Raw genomic sequence first — 20,300 nt, 5'->3', positions numbered from 1 at the left:
TGAAGAAGAGCTGCTATCTCCTCCCTCTGGTGAAGGAAGGGATATTAGGTGTCGACTCATATTGCGAGTAATTTTAAATAGCATAATATTCCACTGAAACACGGCAAAGAAAACCAGAAGCTGCAAGAAATATCAATAGTCAGCCATGTGCTTTGTTTCCAAGAATAATTTTTTAGTTTTTCACGATTTTTCCCTTGTTTTCCTAACAACCGTAATTGTGATAACACTGCTATATCTGGTGATGACACACTAATGCGTTGTAACTATGATAAGGTATAAATAGTTATTCTATCTAATTTAAAGGTTAAAGTAGTATATTCTGGATTGATTTTAGCAAATGCGCGGCTATTAGGACAAAGTTTCAGAGCTCCATCGTTAGGAGCAACTGACTAACTTTTAAAAAAATTAAAAAAGCCTTATGTAACAAGTCACATAAGGGTTTATGCCGTGTGTCGTTCTGGAGATTGCCCCGACGTTTCGCGACCGACTGCTGGTCACTTCTTCAAGGTAATAATGCTGGAATTGGTTTTTCCTGCCTTTTTTATATTTCTGGTGGGAGGGATGGACGGAGGGTATGAGGAGTTAGGACTGGAGGGGGAAGATAACGAAATGTTGCGGATGACTGGGTTCCTAGTACTGCTGATTCTTAATCCAGTATCACTATTATGGTTGTCCTCGTTTTTCTTTATTTCTATGGGTTCGCGGATGAGTCGGGCTTTAAAATGTTTTATCCTCGCGATGACTCTAGATTTTTCGATGTCGATCGCATGTCCGGTGGCTGCTACGGCTGACTTTGAAGAGTAACCCAGTCGAATGGCCCGCTTGTGCTCTTCTATGCGAGTTTTTAACGTTCAACCCATTTCCCCGATGTATTTTTTCTCGCACGATCGGCAGGGGATTTCGTATACTCATTCAATTTGAAGTGGCGTCTTATCGTTGGCATTTCCCAGAAGGTGTCATACTCTGGCGTTTGGTTTAAAAAGAGCTTTAATGCGTTTCCGGAGGATGTTACCGACCTTATCCTCGTTCCTTTCACGTAGGGGAGGAGAGCTTTCTTTTGGCTAATGATGTCTTCTGTCTTGGGAATGGTTCCCATTGTCCTTGTTGATCACCTTTCTAAACTTGCGCCAAATAGCTCCATTGTCGTAACCATTAAGACGTAAGATGGATTTCAGCTTAATAATTTCTGAAGATAGATTCTTCGGGTCACTCAGCCGGATCGAACGTTCAATTAGAGAGGTGATTACAGCGTTTAATTGAGCAGGGTGGTGATGAGAACTGGCATGGAGGTATTGATTTGTTGACGTCTGTTTTCTATACACGGCGTGGCCTAGGCTTCCGTTGTCATTCTTCTTCACTAAGACGTCGAGAAATGGCAGTTTTCCCGATTCTTCTACCTCCATAGTGAATTAGAAAGTAGTGTAGCTCTGAACCATGTTTTTTAAAGGGGTGAGTGGAAACTATATTCTTGTTAATGGGATTTTTGTTTATGATGATTTTGTATTTTGGAACAGGCTATTTCGAAAAGATATGCTCACATGGAAACTTAATTCAAATACCTCGGAAGAGTGAAAAATGACCTTTGCGTGAGAGTAACAAATAAAAATGATGGAATATTTGTAGATAAAATAAAATAATTTAGGGAATGGATGATCAACTTTAAAATGTGAGACTGTATATCAGTTGCTGCATTTATCTTATTTAGGACAAAATTATCAAAACGTATTTATGATGCTAGTTTCCCTTGTCAGTTTTATGAAATTTGATGTCTGATGTATTTCGCTATTTCTACTTGACCGGATGTTGCTCGTGCTGTTAGTTATTATCCCAATATAATTCATCTGATTATTTAGGGTGAAAGAGTACAAATCAAATACTAATTTATATTTACTTGGTTCTCAGAGCTTAATGAGGTTAGACAAACTGCTTTTGATTACTATGATTATAGACGGAATTACAATCTTTTCTCATACTCTATTGTAATTAAAATGAAGACCTAGAATGTGTGTGTTTATTTTTTGGGTATTGTCGATACTAAGGATAGGAATTTTAATGAACAGAGATTTTGACAGTAATTATCCGCATGGACACGATAATACAACCATTACCACTTCCCCTGTTGATTTCCTCTCACTAAATTGATCTGCTTGGACAGAAGTGCATGTGTTTAAGTGCATAGATACATTATTTTTTTATTAAGCCAGAAAAATTCCTGTAATGACTTTTTCTTGAGTCAACTGTATCCACTTTGTTGATGTTAAAATGTCTCTTTTATTCAATGAAAAAATATCTACGGATTAAAACTCGAAGAGATATTTTATAGTTTCTCCTATTATCTGATTCACAACAAATAAAACGTCTTCTTTGAACGAATCCAATGCATCTTGTTTACTCTTGTTTACTAGGAAATATTCAAATACCTTTCTGGAATAGTCATTCTTCGTCGCAATTAAATACCATGCTCTTCAGAATGACTATTCCTCCATTATAAGCGTGAACAATTTCCAATTTATTCTTGGCCCTCGATAAAATGTCTTCAAATGGAGCTCTCCTCATCATTGCAGGTAGTGTAGCTTATCTCGATAGAGCATGTAAAATTGACACCGTAAGCCAATGTCTTTCATTTAGTTATATCTTGCCTGTAGAGTTATCCCATTCTACAATGCCACAGTGCCTTTGTTTTCCCTTGTTCATGCCATGTGTTTGTACTAGTACCGTACAAGTGGGCTACTGTGGCCCACATGTCATCAATTTCAAACAAGTTTCTCTATAAGAAAATGGTTTTTACTAAATTTCAGCTATGGCAACATTTTAAAACTTCGATAAAATCATACACTTTAGCTGGCGGCTACATTTTGACTCAATTCTGTTTCCTAAAAATTTTCGTAGTTCTCAATTTTGTGCCAATGTCACACTCTGGATGTGGTAACTTTGACCCAAGATTTTTTTTTCACTAAGAAAGACATGTTGAAAGACTTGGGGCAAGGGAGTACTTGGATATTTAAAAACACATGCTATTGAATGAAAATATTATATTTTTGGTTGAGATAAACATATATACATTAGGCAAAAAAATGTTTAGGATATCTTCATGTTCTTTCAAGAATGATTTTCTATGAATGAGCCTTATGAATGAACCTTAAAATCCCTCTTTTTTCAAGATTTGAGGATGAATATCTTTGACAATCTCAATCCTCTTATGAAATAGCTAGTCCTTATCTTTCGGTCACTTCCGACATTTTTTGGTCGGCGACATGAACTCCATAATTGCTCTCTCCTCTGTCCCAGAGAGCACCAAACCTGGATGTCGGAGTCCGTTCCAATGAACACTCACATATTCACCCTTTTCTATAGATTTGTTCAATTCCTCAATGCCATCTATTGCATCTTCAGTATTATCAGTGGGGAATCTTGTTCTTGCTTTTCAACCGTTGCGCCATCAATCCACCCCTGCTTCGTCAAACAGTATCGCGTCCCTTTACAGCCGTTTTCAGTCCATGTGGTCCATAAATGCACTCCTATAGTTCACACTTCTGTAAGAAAGGACTAGGTTATCCGCAAAGGCGGTTAGTTTCCCACTGAAAATTTAGATTACACAGATGGTTGATTTTTAATAAAAATCATACTGGACCTAACGCTGATCCTTGAGCCACTCCAGAACAGATATTATCGGAACTACTATGGCTATTGTAGTACCTTAAAAAATTTAAGCGCGAAGTCAGGAAACTTTCTAAATGAGTAAATAGAAATGCTAAAAATTTCTGCCAGATGTGGTATATCCAAAAACATCTTGTATTTTTATTGTATCAAAGGCTTTTTTATAACTATTCATACAGCAGGTGTTTGTTTATTACATTTAATGGACAGGGATATCGGGGTGACAAAGTGTTGCAAGCGTCCTGTGTACTTTTACCTATCCTAATACGAAGTTCATTCTGTAAGTGCTTAAAATTTCCGAAAAAATCGCTCTCCTAGTTTCCAGTTTCCAAAATAAATGTTGGTAAGAAATTAGCACTTGTGGGTCGTGCGCAGTTGAAGTTTGAGCTGTATCCATCTCATAGTTTCTTTTTTGTTACCGATTGTAGAGAACAACTTTTGCTTACAAAAAATTATAGAGCTGAGAGGATACTAAAATCGAACGTATTGGTGCATATACAATTTGCTTTTATATCTTTTTCTAAAGACTTATTGAACGACCCTCGTACTATATTGAGTGTCACAGAACCACTTCATTTTCCGTAAAATTTATCAGTATTCTTTTTACAAGTTTTTCAAGTACGCTTAAATAAATTTAAGAAATCAAGAAAAGAACTTTAATAAATAAAAGAAATCGGACGGTAAATGTGAATACACGTTTTCGATCGATTTTTTTGTGAACGGAAACAATAATTTCTTGCTTTAAGGATGCAGGGAACCTTTCATTTGGCAAGCTTTCATTGAAGAAATTGCAGATTACATCTGCAATGTCTTATATGATAATTTTGTCATACCAGCATTATTTGATCTGGACGGGCAGCTTTTTTAAAGATTGGCTATTGACAATTTTTAATACATCAGGCGTGGTGACTGGTTCCAAAACGGAGTTCAGGGTTAGATGATTTTTACTATTTGATGAATTATCAATCATTGAATTATTTTTTACAATTGTCTACAATTTAGTAGACTCAAATGTACTTACGAACTCCTTTTTGAAGTCAATATCAATCATAACTGGGTCATTTAAGGTCCGATTTCCTTGTATTAGTTCATGCATCCAAAATTTGTTTCGCTCCAGTTAATTCCTTGAAGATACTCCACTGTTTCTTTTTATTTCGATTTACTTTGTTCAATTGTTCCATGTAATAGGAGTTAGCCGCATTACGAACACATATACACAGTTTATTTCATATTTTTACGCACTCATTTCTCAAGCCGTTATTGCGCGGGTGATGACGTAGTTTTTGAAAACGATTTTTTACGCGCAACTTTGCTCATCGAGGAGTCAGGGCTTTAATTTTACGGCAAGTTCATTCCTGACAATACTTAAGACTCATTTACACATGTTAACATTATGTTTGAAAATGTAGTAGAAGTTTAGGAAATTTCATGTTCTTCATTCAATACTTCCCAAGAATACAGTCGAACATTTTCATTTAATGATTTACGGCAGCAATACTATAGCAAAGTGACATAAGATGGTGTACTTTCGTTTTCCTAGCGTGCAGAAAGATTGGAGATTGGGTTGGACTGGAGAGTGATGCGTTATGCCTAAATGCATAAACTTGGCTCGAAGGTCTACATTAAATGTGTTGAAGAACCGAGTGATTACATGATCTGAACAGGTAGCTCATTGTCTAGTTATTCTGGATGCTTCATTGATGAAGGTAGTCAAGCCACATGAACTCATGATATTTTGAAAACTGCTTGGAATCGCAGCTCGGTATTAGTAACTGAACATTCATATCACCGACCATTACTAATTTTTGAGATATGACCCTTGATTAGGGTTCAAAATCTAAAACAAATTGATCAATAGAAATTTTTTATCCCTGTAGACGACAAAGAGATCAAATATACAAAACTTGCATGAAACACAGATTAACAGTAGGGCTTATATGACAAGGCCTCAGTACGGTTGTTATGTCATGTCTTATAAACGGCAAAACACCTCTTGCTCTTTCAAAGGTATTATAATTTCCATAAGAATAGTGCCTACCCACTCACTGTATATAATTTAATCAGATTATATTTATATTTCATTCAAAGGTATAATATCCGGCAACTGTGACATGCTACTTAAATGTGAAAATAGTAAATTAAAATTGCGTCTAACACTTCGGATATTTTGATGGAAGATCAATAGGGAATTATTCCATTAAAGGCATTTACAGTAATATTTACATCCATAAGTTTGGCTTATAGTCTAGGTATGCCTTCTATACCATTGAAGTATGAATCACAACAGCAATGATAAAAGATGTTTTACATCATCCATGATGCTAACTACAATTGTCGGCTCCTTTTCTACTTTTCGCATATAAATTTTACCTCCACGAATCCAAAGATACTTACAGTGCTTATCATTCTGCGCCACCCCACCTTTCTACCAGCACATAAGGGTCTCATTAATGTAAACAAGTATTATCGTTTTCAATAATATGCAGACACCCATCAGACCCATTTTATTGATGGGGCCGTGTCGGTGACCACTTACAGGGTTGGCACTCAATGCAAGCTGCTTCCTATTCCTTTACATCGCCGACGAGGTCGGACACGGATGAAGCGCGGACGATGTGTACCGGCTCCCGGATTTCGAGGGTACGGCCTATGTCCCCGCTTTGTTGGGTCCCGATAAGACTTCGCGTAGCTGCGACCGGCATAAAAGGGCAACGAAACGGATATTTGCGTCATTCATTCGTTTGCGTGGGAAAATATGAGGCGAAAATTTGCTGGTTTCGTCTTCCGTGTCAAAAACCTTCCGGGCGAATATTTCCTTTGTTAGTAGCGAAAGGGTTAATTAGATGTGGCGCTTAGGAGGGGCGAGGGGGTCAAGCCGATTGTCACCCAATCTCAGGTGGGGGACCTTGCAAGTATCACGTATTTTTTCATTAAAAATGATTAAACACTTTTTAAAAATAAATCTAACGAATGAAGGTTAAATAAACGTATTTACACTAAAAATACGCATTCGATTATGTCGTTATAATAACGCATGGTTATGGGTCATGGTTTTAAGTTATTTAGTTTTCATTTTACCACTAAGATAACCCGGAAAACATAGAAATAAGGTTCACTTTACTGTCTCTTTTGTTTCCAGAATCAATTTCAACGATTTATGTAAAAAGCGAAAAATTTTGTTACATAAATATTGACTCTGATTATGGATGCTGCCGTACTAATTTATCCAAAATAAACTAGATAAAGTTAAATCGTGATCTCGGTAGAACAAAGCAACTTTGAATTCCAATTTGTACAAATCCTAAATAGTTGAATAATCTTGCTCTACTTGTAATATACTAATATCGTGTGGTCAATAACTCAAATTTTTTATTTATGTATTTAAATTTTTTGTCTCCCTATTTAAAAGAAATAGTTGATACGTTGTAATATACTGCCGAAAATGTTTGTTTGCTATGTATTTCTTTGTTACTGCTTATTCTACGAATTCACTAGTATTGCTAATATAATAATTAAAGTTATATATTTCTAAGTTAGTTTACATCTTTATACAAACTTTTCATTGCAAAAATCAAGTGGATACAAAGAAATCCACATTAAAGTACAATAATTTAATTTGTTTACGAGAGATTTTAATATACCTACCCTATTCAATATCACTTTAGCAAGCTCCCTATCAAATAGTCTGATGTTTAAAAGTCATTGAGAAAATATGTGAATTTCTCAAGAATTATTTGGTTGTCCTTCATTTTAAATAAACAGCCTTTGTTTTAGTATCCATTTCCTCGATTTTTAAAGACAAACGGGTATAATAGTTTGAATCATTCCACCTCAATTCCAAAAAGCTTGTCCCTTAGGGTCTCAGATTTTGATGAATTCATGGTTGATAGTTTATAAATGACGCTATAGATCATACTACTATGATATAGACTACCAGTCTATGAGTAAACGTCCATAGACTGGTATTAGGAATAATCAGAGAGCCGCACGGGAGAAATAGTAAATGTTTAAATATTTTCAAAAAAATATCATTCAGGAGTTGATTTATATTTAATTTTTGTAATTCTAAGGTAATGAATGAGCCTACACTCTAAAGAATAAAAGCTTTGGTCAATTCTGAGATGGATTATTCGAGAAAAGTTTCCAAGTAGGCTTCCGCGGAGATTATGATGAATTCTGCTGGTTTTTCCGGGTATTCTTCCGCGTTTATCCATTTTGTAGGATGATATTTCGCCAACTGGAAGGTTAGCGAAATATCGTCCTACAAAATGGATAAACGCGGAAGAAAACCCGGAAAACCAGCAGTATTCGAGAAAAGTTGATTAACAATGTTTTAAACATTTAAGTATAACAATAATAGGGAAGTGCCCTTATAAATTTCTTACTAAGAGTGTCTTCCGAAAGGACTAAGCTCTAGAATAAGCAATAAATAACGGCTCTAAGGCTATTTGATAGTTAAATTATGGGATTTATATGATTTAAGTTGGAGTGACCCATATTTAATAATCTAACCCCCGAATTTAATTTAATTTTTTGCTCTCTCCTTAGGTGCAAGCCATCCCCGGACGTGAAGGGAAGGATGAAGGGTGGAGCAGGAAGAATGAAGAAGAGAAGAAGACGATGGCCTCGCGGGACATCCAATGCTTACTCCTTTTATGTGTTTCGATGAGATTTGACTCGAATTTTAATCCAAATTTTTGCCTTTTCATTTTCAGAATGAATATTGAAGAAATTGAACACCATTCATCGACTTGACTTAAAGCTGGGAAGAGAGCAGTTTTCCTCGGACGCTGTGCATTGCCGTATATTTTCATCAGGTTTACATCAGGTTATCTTCAACGTGAAATGGTAAATTAGGGCCGACTTGAACCACACAACTGGAGTTATGAGAGACTCCTGGTGGAAAGTGAATTCACCCTCGGTTATCAAAACACAAGCCTGAGGTAACAATGGTACACGAAAGGCAACGGCTCGAAGGAGCAAGTTTAGAAAAGTTTCGAAACAGCGCTGAAACAAAGGTACCAGAAAGTGCACTATAAAGTTATTTACTACGAATGAGACCGGTCCTAGGAGACAATGAATGCATTCTTAGGCAGGAAATCCATGTGGATATTTTTGTGTGTGTAGTTTTTTTAAGGTATTTGGGTGGTTTTTGTACTAACACCATTTATTATAGGAGTGAAGAATGAAGAAAGAAGACGTAGCTGAGGCCCCGAAGATTGAAGACATCGCAGGGGGCCTCGAAGAATGAAGAGAGAAGATAATGCGTGTGTGTATTGGGATTGAATGGATATTGATAATCCCTCGCCTGAACTGAGAGTATTTTTTTTGTACTTACTTGTAACATGTCTGTAACTCTTTCCCTTACAGTCATGAAGATTGAAGACATCAAATTGAGCTCGAAGAACGGCAAGAATCCGATTGCGTGTGTTTTTTATATATCGTGTGATTTCGTGTGATATTTTTCTGCGTGTGATTATTTATATTTGCGTGTGCTGCGAGTATTTGTGCGTTGCGTCGCGTTAGGGCTTGCATGTCAGTGTTATTTATTTATTTGTTTGCGCATGCACTAATCTTACCTCTTCACAGATTCAAGCCATCGCAGGACTTCAAGGAAGGAAGAGTGGAGACTGCACGAAGAAGAGGAGATTGAAGACGCAAGTATTCACTGAAGACAGAAGAGGAGCATCGTTAGAAGACGCGTGCGATATTTGCGGCTTAGTTTTGGGCCCTTCTGGCAAATAAATAAAAATTTTCGTAAGGCTAGGCGTTTTTTACGTGCGTTAGTTTTAGTTTTTTGTGCCGTGGTTTTGCATTACATATTCCATTGCGTCATACAGGAATGTGGCTGTGGCTAGGTAGGAAATTTATGATTTCCTATCTATGCCATTGTCACGTTCTTGTGTGCTGCTTTGGAGTGATGCAATCCTCGGAAGGGTTATTTATTTGTGTATGCACTAACCCGCTCTCTCCCTAGGTCCGCAAGCCATCGCTGGATGTGAAGAGAAGAATGAAGATTCATCGGAAGAAGAGAAGACAGAAGAGGATGGCATCGCGGGACCAGAAGAAGACGACATCTTAGCTTTGGGCCCTTCTGGCCAAAAAACATAAATTTGCGTAAGGCTAGGCGTTTTTTCCCTGCGATAGTTTTAGTTTTTTGTGCCGTGGTTTTGCATTACGTATTCCATTGCGTCATGCAGGAATGTGGCGGTGGCTAGGTAGGAAATTTATGATTTCCTATTGATGCCATTGTCACGTTCTTGTGTGCTGCTTTGGACTGGTGCAAATCCTCGGAAGGGTTATTTATTTCTGTATGCACTAATCCGCTCTCTCCCTAGGTACGCAAGCCATCGCTGGATGTGAAGAGAAGAATGAAGATTCATTGGAAGAAGAGAAGACAGAAGATGTATGGCATCGCGGAACCAGAAGAAGACAACATCTTAGCTTTGGGCCCTTCTGGCCAAAAAACATAAATTTGCGTAAGGCTAGGCGTTTTTTCCCTGCGTTAGTTTTAGTGTTTTGTACCGTGGTTTTGCATTACGTATTCCATTGCGTCATGCAGGAATATGGCGGTGGCTAGGTAGGAAATTTTTGATTTCCTATTGATGCCATTGTCACGTTCCTGTGTGCTGCTTTGGAGTGGTGCAAATCCTCGGAAGGGTTATTTATTTGTGTATGCACTAACCCGCTCTCTCCCTAGGTCCGCAAGCCATCGCTGGACATGATGATAAGGAGACAGAAGATACCTGGAAGAAGATGCGATGGTGCACCTAACCGAGCCGGCTTCTTGCGGCTCTACATGAGTTGCAGCAGATAAGGAGTGGTATGATCTCATAATATTCATTCAAATTTGGTTCATTTTTCCCATATAAATTTTAAAGTTAACGAGCTGCTTGAGAATGTTCAATTTTGCATTCATTAACGGAACTCAATTGTGCTCATGCTTATACTGAACTTCTCAATTGCTCATAATGCCATCAAAATTAATTAATAAACTTAATATCCTCTTGAATTTAGTCATTGACTACTTAGTGTGAAAATTGTACTTGGTACTAAGTAACTGGAAGCGATATTACATTGATCTATTAACTTTGAATTGAATTGAAAAGTCGAGAAAAAATATTGCAAATATTTTTTTGTGCCAACATTTTTCTGGATGACTCATAATCACGCATCAACGTATTTTCTTTACTAATGTTTTTGAGTCAAAATATCACCTCCCTTAACAGCGTCCGCAAAATATTTTCACATTATGAAGCATTCTGAATAACTTTTATATATAATTAGTTTCTAATTATCTGTTTAATCATTACAAATTTTATTCTCCATCATGTTTTTGCATTCTGAAACAGAATTATTTAACTCTTTTTTGTCCTTTGAAAGTTTACCCTCTTCACAATCAATCCTTAATTTTTCCTATTTAAACTAAGATATAATTCCATTTGATTGGAATTATTTTATCATAACAAGTATTATTAATTAATTGAATATTATTTTAATTTCCTTTGCATTACGGGAAAGTTTATTTTTCACTCAAAGCTTTTTAAATCTAATTAAAAGGTGAGCCTATTCACTGTGTAATGTCCATGCACCATAAGAAAATTTATTGATTGATTCGGCCATGAAGCCGATTTTCGAGGACATTGCTTTGTCTCTTTATGAGTGTTCGTTTTTTTTCAATTGCAGAGTTCGTTGGATAGTATTGTGTGAGTTGACTACTGGAGGCCTCGATGAAAGCACGTGCAACGAGATCGAACGAATACAGCTCGTTGGCGCAGGCAGACGGTAAGATTTCATTCATTCTTCTTCTAAGTTTTGAGTTCAGTTCAGAGCCATTATTTAGTGATCACATAGGTACACCATAATTTTTACATTCAGGAACCTCGATGATAAAGGTAATGATTGCGTGAGAAAATAAATTAATATTTTCACTTTTCCAACGCAAAAATATTTAACTAAACCGCACCCAAAATTAAGATCTCGCGCTTTTTTGTAACACTCACAAAACTTACATCATGTGGATCCCGCGCTGAATCTTCATTTCAATTAAATTTGATAATTCGAATGAAGGACAGTTATGGGGATTTTCGTGAATCGATCATAAGTATTTACTTTGCTGTTTAATTTTCTCAATGATATGTGGTGGTCGAGGTTTCCATATTGGCCTTGCATTTGGTAGGTAACTCAGCATCCCTCAGGCGCGCTCAAGTAATAACTTCCTCGGAAACCCTACCTGAGGGAAACGTGAGATTCCGGTCATAATTTCTACCTTTCTGAATTTTTCCGTGAATTATATATTCCGAGTATAATTGACATATTTTTAAAAAAGTCGCCACAATAATGTCACAATGATCGATACTCTTTTTTGTTTAATTTTGGGTAATTATTTCCGTTGACGCTTTTTTTCCTTGCTATTAAATATTTATTATGCCAATAGTGTCGGAAAAATCAGTATATATTTTTCATTATTTTCGGTTGCTTTGTTTCTGAAGTGATTACTTAGTCCTCTGGCTCCATATTTCATGGATGGATTCCATATTTGTAACTTCTGTTTTCGTGTTTTTAAATATTTTCATCGTATTGATTTTTATAATTTCATTATAGTTTTCCATTTCATAAAATAGTAGGTACATATATGGTAGTATAATAAGTGGTATATTTTTGCTATCAATTTTTAGTATTACCCATGAAGTCCAAGTAAGTCGTAAAAAAAGGTATAAATAAATAACACACTCAGCTCACTGTAATGGTTTCCGGGAAAATTTTAATATTGCCCATTCATATCTTTAAAATGTTTAAATAATAATGAAAATACATTGAAATATGGCCGATGAGATTAGCGTCAAATAATTTGGAACTACCCACTCTTGCATTTTTTTAATTTAAAAAATTTCTGGACACTTAAAAAGTTAATATTTTCTAAACGTCTTCCTCGAAATGATATTTCTGAGCTGAATGTTAACTTTTTAGGTCTCCCCTTTGTTGGATTATGAGAATTTTTTTTGGTATATTACCACAGGTCAAGCTTGTGGACAACGACAGCGATTGCTTTTGGAGACAACTGTTCAGGTCCATGACATGGACACCTGAAGGTTACTGCGCCGACTACTAGAGACTTGAGGATTTTATCATGAAGGAAGGAAGAATGAAGATAGGAAGAAAGAAGACACCGAGCCTGAAGATGGTTTTTTTGCATTTTTTGTTGCAATTATTGTACAGGGTGTTTGTATATTTTTTATTATTGCATGTATTTTTTCCAGCTATAGTTAGGATTTGCGGCAGGAGAGTAGGGAATTTATATTGCGTCCTACCGTCGAGTAGAAATAACTCAGATTAGGCAGGTCTTCGTATATCGTGGCCACGATTCTGTATTTAGGCGTTTAATTAATTCAGGCGTATAAAGCAGTATTTAGGTAGGCAGGGCTGTATGAATGGATGAATGTGATTTTATGAATGAGTGAATGGAATGTGATTTTATGAATGAGTGTGTGCTTGTAGTAGTAGTGGTACTAATGGTGGTGTTAGTAGCAATACTGACACTAACTGTCCCTTCCTTTCACTAAAAATCCCTCCCCACCCTCCCTCCCCCTCAAAATCCAAACTGCTCCCTCTACGTGGGGAGGGGGATAAACAGAGGAAAGTCTATACCAATCAATTGTTGATTTTAATGAATCATTTATGTTATATCCTGCTTGAATTATAGCGTTGGACTTTCCTCTGGCTAAAGCAGTATGGTATCCTAGGGCAATTTCATATTCTGTATTTATTCTTTGTGCTTAGGAGGTTTGAAGTGATAGAATGTTATCAAATTTTTGGCTCGTATAATTTTGTTCTGTTTATAATGTTTTCATTTTTTTGTTATTTTTATTCTTTTGTTTGAAATATGCTTCATGGTGACATTTATTTTTCATTCACTTTTTTATTATCTTAGCTGATTTTATCCACCAATTTTTGGTGTTGTTTTTTTAATATTTTCTCATTACTATGTTATGGTGTATAAATATTACTGTTTTTTAAGGAATTAAAGTAATTTAAAATGTATTTACTGCGTTTATTCATTGTCACTGCTCTTGATAATGTTGTGTTGTGTAATGGTATATTATATAAAATTAAATATTAACTTATATTCCCATTTAAGCATATTTTTTGTAAAATACATTTTTATTCCTCCTTTTTCGTTGGTGTTGGGGATTTTTTGTAAAATGCATGATTCAACTTTCTCTGCATTCTAAATTTGGCAATAATTTTTCTATTACCCGTGTGCATATTGTTTTTTGTAAGCATATGTAGAATTAGCTTGAATTAATAAAAATTTGAAGTACTGTGCTTTTTGAATCCCTTTTTTGGGTAGGCTTTTCTTTTATGCTATTATAATGTTCTCAGTTAGAGTTTCTAACCTGCCATCCATGTTGATGGCTTCCGCTTAGATGAATGAGTGAATGGAATGTGATTTTATGAATGAGTGAATGGAATGTGATATTATGAATGAGTGTGTCCTTGTAGTAGTAGTGTTAGTGGCAATACTGACACTAACTGTCCCTTCCTTTCACTGAAAATGCCTCCCCACCCTCCCTTCCCCTCAAAATCCAAACTGCTCCCTCTATGTGGGGAGGGGCATTTAATATCTTTGTAATCGATGACATAAAATAAAACATTTTACATGTAATTTTTGTGAAAATTAAAGTGCTGGTGCAAATCCAGTAAAATGGAATGCCGTTAATGTATTGACAAAATTTAACATTGGTCAGTTGACAATAAACCTAAATAAAGTAGACATATTCAGAAAGCATCCATCAAGGTGCAATTACCTATATTGGGCATATATTGTGTGCATAACAATATTTTAATTCATTCAATTGTATGCAAATAGGCAATTTGATAACATTGTTATTCCATTTTTGGTAATGTTAATATGACATTGTTACACAAAAAGATTAGGAACATGTATTTTTCCGGCTACAGTGAAAATTCACATCAGGAGAATATGGGTTATATATTAATTATATAATCCTTTGATTATAAATAACTCAGACTAGGCAAGCCTTCGGACATCGTGACAATGAGTCCATATTATGGCGTTATATTAATTCAGGCGTGCATTTTGAGGTATTTAGTTAGGTATAGCTTTAATAATGGATTGGATAACAATGGATGAATGTGATTTTGTGAATAAGTGTAATGGTTCTGGTAATGCTTGATCAGTATAAATTGTTCTTAATAATGTACGATTTAATTTTTTATGAGCATAGGGGTGTATTGGGGGCGTAAACATCCCCCATATTTTTCCCCTGGAGGTGACTACCTGCAATGCAACTGCTGAGAAGACCACAAGCCCTCCAGCACTCCAATATACAAATTATGTGGTTACATTTCATTATGTCTTTCAGTAATCAATGAATTGTTATAATGCTGAAATATTATTTCAACGCTAAGTAGCTGAAAAGTTTGTAACGAGTGTATCATTGTCTGCTACCTCCAAAGCAACAACAAAAGAGTATCAGTGCAGGCAACCCACATAACACCCAAACTCTTCTTACCTTTCTGGCTATGTGGCTGACTGAAAACTCAGCAGCGATCTGCCAGGTCAGTTCAACCATGAAAATTAGAGCCTCATTTGCATAGCTAATTTGCATTGTGTTTTTTTAATATAAAATACTGTTAGACAGTAAGATGGAGGGGAAGGGTCTTTGGGATATCAGCCTCGAATGTTTATACATGTCATAATAAAATAAGATATATTGTCACAACACAAGGTCGCTGGGTGATTACGAGAGCGAGGGCAGGAGCGGTAAATAAGGGTTTGTAAAAGACGGAACCCGTGCGCGGTAGAGTTTACCTGGCTAAGGCGGCGGAGAGGAAGTCAGCTGAGCGACCGGCGAAGAGAGGGGAAGGGAGAAGAGAGTGAGGCGAAGAGAGGGGAAGTCGGCTGAGAAGGCACGGGAAAAGAGGGGAAGGAGGAGACCGGTTGCCGCAACGAAGAGAGGGGATATCTGGCTCTCACTCGATCGCTGACTGCCGAGGAGTAAGGAGGTCGGTGGTATGCTATGCCGGCGGCTAGACAGACAGGCGGCAAGACGATCGGGCAGTACCAGTAACCAACTTCACGGTTCCTCCAGAGACCTCAGCCGGGGTCACCTCACCTGTGACATCCTGGGGCCTCCCAAACTCTAGCCAATACCATCGGACCTTCCAGCCTACGTTGGTTAACTCTATCGCACTAGGTCATTGAAAATTGATTACAGAATTGGGGTGGGCTGGGGTGAAGCATAATAATAGTACTGGTAATGCTTGATCAGTATAAATTGTTTTTAATAATGGACTTTTAATTTTTTATGAGCATAGGGGTGTTTTGGGAGCATAAACATCCCCCACATTTTTCCCCTGGGGGTGACTACCTGCAACGCATCTGCTGAGATGATCACAGGGCCCTCCAACACTCCAATTTTCAAATTATGTGGTTACATTTCATTATCTCTTCCAGTAATCAAAGAATTGTTATATTGCTGAAAGATTATTTCATCGTTAAGTAGCAGAAAAGTTTTTGACGAGTGTATCGTTGTCTGATACATCCATAGCAACGACAAAAGAGTATCAGTGCAGGCAAGCCACATAACACCAAAATTCTCCATACCTTTCTGGCTATGTGGCTGACTGAGAACTCAGTAGCGATCTGCTAGGTCAGTTCAACCCTGAAAATTAGAACCTCATTTGCATAGCTAATTTGAATTTTTTTGTTAAATATATAACACTCACTGTTAGACAGTAAGATTGAGGGTAAGGGGCTTTGGGATATCAGCCTGGAATATTTATACATATAAGATGAAAATATTCCAGGTGGGGCACACACAGTACAAGACAATTTAATAAAAATATTTCCTAACCCTGAGGGGGAAGGTAGCAGGTGCCCTTGAAAATTTATTTATTTTCATCTTTAAGTGTGTATTTTACTGTGTGCGCCCAACCTGGGACATTTTTGTGCTATACACCTCACAGAGGAATTTTCTGAATTATTTATACACATAATGGTAAGCGGTGGCAGATCCAGGATTTCTTTCTGGGGTGGGGTGGGGTGTCACAAGCGCGACTGTATCCAGGATTTTGTTCTAGGGGGCACAAGGATACTTCCTAATACAAAGCGAACGCAATGATTATGGGACTGTATTAGAAATATGGCATATTTTTTTAAGGGTCTGGAGGAGCACTAGCCCCCATACCCCATCCCTAGGTCCACCTATGATGGTAAGTTATTGGTTATATTTATATATTCTTAGTGGGGTAAGGTAGCTACCCCAAAAAACCAGATGCAGTAAGATGTTTTATATCTTCACAATAATTTCGAGCATGTTAAAAACAATTACATGAGAGCATTAGGTAATGATAATGCCTCGTTTTACATTGTTAATTTCTTGACTTATTGTATCTCACCTATTGAGTACTTTATCCCTTCGCCTCTTATTAGTTTGACTTATTTCTCAGCTGGAGTGAATAGTATTAATTTTAGCACATACATAATAATGACAAATTGTGCAACTTTTGAACTTTCTTTCATCGTCAATCTTATTGAATTAACTCACTATTTATCCGTTTACGACCCATCACGTGCCCACTTCTCGAGCTGTAACCGACGAAAAATCGATGGTGTCAGCACTTTGATGGAAATGTTGATGACGTCACGAGCTATTGCGAAGCAAGTACTCACCCTTAGTCACCCAGATTGGGACTAGCGAGGTTCATTGTTTCTTGTCCACTAGTGATTTATGCAGCCAGTTTAACGTGTTTTTCCCTGCATTTTCCATTAGCCCTGCTGGAATATCGTCAATTCTAAATGTTTAACTAATCGCAAGCGACCTACTACCGCATCAAATTCCGATCTTGAAATTGGGGCTCCCCTTTCATCTTTATCAACTTTAATTTCCTTTTGAGTAGCATTCATTCTTATACTGTTTCCATTGCACAACTATTCCAGATATTCTTTTCGTCTCTTCTCTTTGTCTTCGTTTTCAATCATCGGTCTTCCATTTTAAGCCTTTGGGTAACACATCTAACCTGCCTTTAATTGAAGTGGTTCCTCACTATACTGTGGTTGGTCTCAACTTTTCCAAGCAGAATAAATATATAGAAAATAAATAAAACTATTATCCAAGAAATGTATAGGTATTTGTACATAACATAAAGCACTGCTTTAATGGGTTTGGCTATTATTTTAATGGAGCAACAAGGAAATTATTACCTTGTCTCATCAGGTGCACGTGAACTATTAAATTTATCAGAGATATATAATGATGTCACCAGCTCAAGAAATGTGGGCTGTACCTTGGCATGTTTTTAATTTTAAATATAGTTTAGATGTATATTTATTGTTTTAACGTTTCTTACCACTTACATGAAACTTCTGGATGTAAGAGGTTAAGTGTGAGAGGTTCTTATAAGGACTGGAGGGGTGTGCTTGAGAAATGAATGTTGTAGATGACTGGGTTCCATGTATTTCAGATTATAAATTTGTTGTCTCTGTTGAAATTATTTTGTCTTTATATCTTTCGATGGCTTCAAGGTTGAGTCTAGGTTTGAAATATTCCGCCTTCGCGACAATTCTAGATTTTTCAAAATCGATTACGTGTCCTGTTGCTTCGTGTTCAGCTTTGTTGAGTAACCCAGTTGAATGGCCAGTTGATGCTCTTCTAGTCAAGTTTTGACGACTGAAGATTTCATGTTCATTTATTACATAAGATGATCGATTATTCACTGCCATTATAGTTCATGGTGCATTAGCGTACATTTATTGATAATTCATTTTTGACCATTGGAATAATTTCTTAGGTCATTGTTAAATAAATTTCCTCGTTGGCTTCATTTGGAGAGAGAGAGAGGTATGAGAGCGCCCTTTTATTAAAGAGCTTCACTATTCAATCAACAGAAAATGCCATAGTTAGAAGAATTCTCGGAGCACCCTGGATTATGCCAAACAAAAACATTAGAAAAGACCTAAAACTATCCCCTATCCTTTTCATTTTGAAATCATACCTTCCCCAGATCGAGAAATATTTCCTTGCTATAAACAACTAACTCCTAATATCCCTTTGGGACTATACCCCATCACCATCCGCTAAACACAAAGTCCCCAAGATGCCATTATCCCTTCCCACATTCCCACCGCCACTTAATCTAGCCTACAACACTATGCCATGATCAGACCGATAAAGTTAATCATTTGAAACCATCGAAAGTGCAGAACCTCTCAGTAGACGGCTAAAACAAATGGGAACTTGAACTACAATCAAAGTCTGCAAAATTTCAGCTTAGCGTAAGAGCTTCACTCATAATTTAGCCTGGTGACGTCTTATTTGCACCTTTCATGGAGTGTAGGAATATTTTGATAATCGATATTGGTTGATTGACTTTTAAATGCTTCATCCAGGGGCGGTCTGGGCAATCGACGAGGGCCACAAGCTAAAGGGGGCTCCCACAATGCTCGTTCGCGTCTATCGTGAAGTGTATTTTTATAAGGAAGGCACAGATTAATAGAGCCAAATATGTTTTTCTCAATTATAAAACGCTATGTTTTCATTAGATGCTTTATTTACAACATACTAATTGTAAGATGATGATATAAAAGTATATAAAGGAAATGTGTCAGAACAGTGGGGTAACTATGGGGGGAGAGGGGAATGTATCCCCCCCCAAAGCCTTATAGAGGAATCAAAATATTATTTAGAAGTCTAGTCTAGATTTGATATATAATAACTGCATCTGGATTAAGTTTAATTTTAAGTCCTAAAATGATGTAAAATGAGTTCTCAGGCATGTTATTTTTCAAAAATTTTCCTACACCCCCAGTCTTTCGGGGGGGCTTCACTATTCAATCAACAGAAAATCAAAACAACTCCCCCACTAACCTCCCTTCATCCCCCCAAAGCATATTCCTAGCTAAGCCACTGTGGCAGAAGATGGAAGATAACCTAATTCTTATTTTGGAAGGGTCATTCGAAAAGGTTATTTTAGAGGTTTTATTTTGATTTCATTGCAGTTTTAAGGAACAATTTCACTAAATAGATAATATGGCCATAATACATTTGGAAATTTCATAAGCTGTGAAAATCTCACTTTTCATAGTACTTTATCTCATGAAATTGGTATTTTTATAAAGTTTTATCTAGTTTTTTCTTTATTTTAAAGAGCCATAATAGCGTTAAAAGCCATTTACGGGTTTTTTTTATTAAAATTATCCCGGAGAGGACTCCTGCATCATTTGCTAAGGAGAGTCCCACCATGGGCCGAGGGCCCCCGAACAGTGGCATAGCCAGGGGGGGGGGTCCGGACCCCCCGAGATATAAAAAACACAATTATTGTCCTTCGTAAAAGAAAACAAAATAATGGAAAATCAGGAATTTACAAAAATGTTAATTTAACAAGTTAAGTTTTTTCGATTTTGAAAAAGGTTAATATTAATTTAAAACCCATTACTTAGTGCCTGGTTTTTCAAAAATTTTCCCCCTTGGTTTCCCCTCCCCCCCGAATGAAATACCTGGCTACGCCACTGCCCCCCGAACACCCCAGACCACTGTTTTCACATGACTTTCCGGCTAGGTTTCATAACGTTAACAGCCCTCAGAATCATTACATAGTATTTTACTTGGGATTCGTAT

Source organism: Ischnura elegans, chromosome X, assembly GCF_921293095.1.
Source record: "Ischnura elegans chromosome X, ioIscEleg1.1, whole genome shotgun sequence".
NCBI lineage: Eukaryota > Metazoa > Arthropoda > Insecta > Odonata > Coenagrionidae > Ischnura > Ischnura elegans.
This window is presented reverse-complemented; position numbering follows the sequence as displayed.